The 312-nt window shown below is 72.8% G+C and overlaps 1 protein-coding gene across 1 annotated transcript in view; it reads left to right on the top strand.

The window, feature by feature from the left end:
* NACAD (NAC alpha domain containing) overlaps positions 1 to 312 on the top strand; it is a 7,523-nt gene that overhangs the window by 3,959 nt on the left and 3,252 nt on the right. The gene's annotated exons all lie outside the window — the stretch shown is intronic.

The raw sequence follows: 312 nt of genomic DNA, 5'->3' as shown, positions 1-312 counted from the left end.
CTCCAGGAAGCACCTCGAAGGTAAGAGAGCCCCCAGACCCCCGTGCCTGTGGGACAGGGGTGGGGGGTCTCTGGGTGCAGCCCCACGGGGCGTTTTGGGGGGCACCACCAGCTCAGCCCCCCCTTGCCGTGGGGTGTTGGGACCAGGGTGGGCCCCCGGGGGAGCTGGGGGTGCTTTTGGGGGGGTCCTAGGGTTGGGCGATGGGGGTGAGCAGGCGGGGCTGAGCCCCCCCCGAGGGGTTTTGGGGACCCCCCCAGCTCAGCCCCTGTGCCCTCACAGCCCCCCAGCCCTCCCCGCAGAAGGAGCCGGAGC

The sequence above is a fragment of the Onychostruthus taczanowskii genome, unplaced genomic scaffold (assembly GCF_017590055.1).
Source record: "Onychostruthus taczanowskii isolate IOZ18803 unplaced genomic scaffold, ASM1759005v1 scaffold3, whole genome shotgun sequence".
NCBI lineage: Eukaryota > Metazoa > Chordata > Aves > Passeriformes > Passeridae > Onychostruthus > Onychostruthus taczanowskii.
The sequence above is the reverse complement of the archived record's forward strand: the minus strand, read 5'-3'. Positions and strand labels throughout refer to the sequence as shown.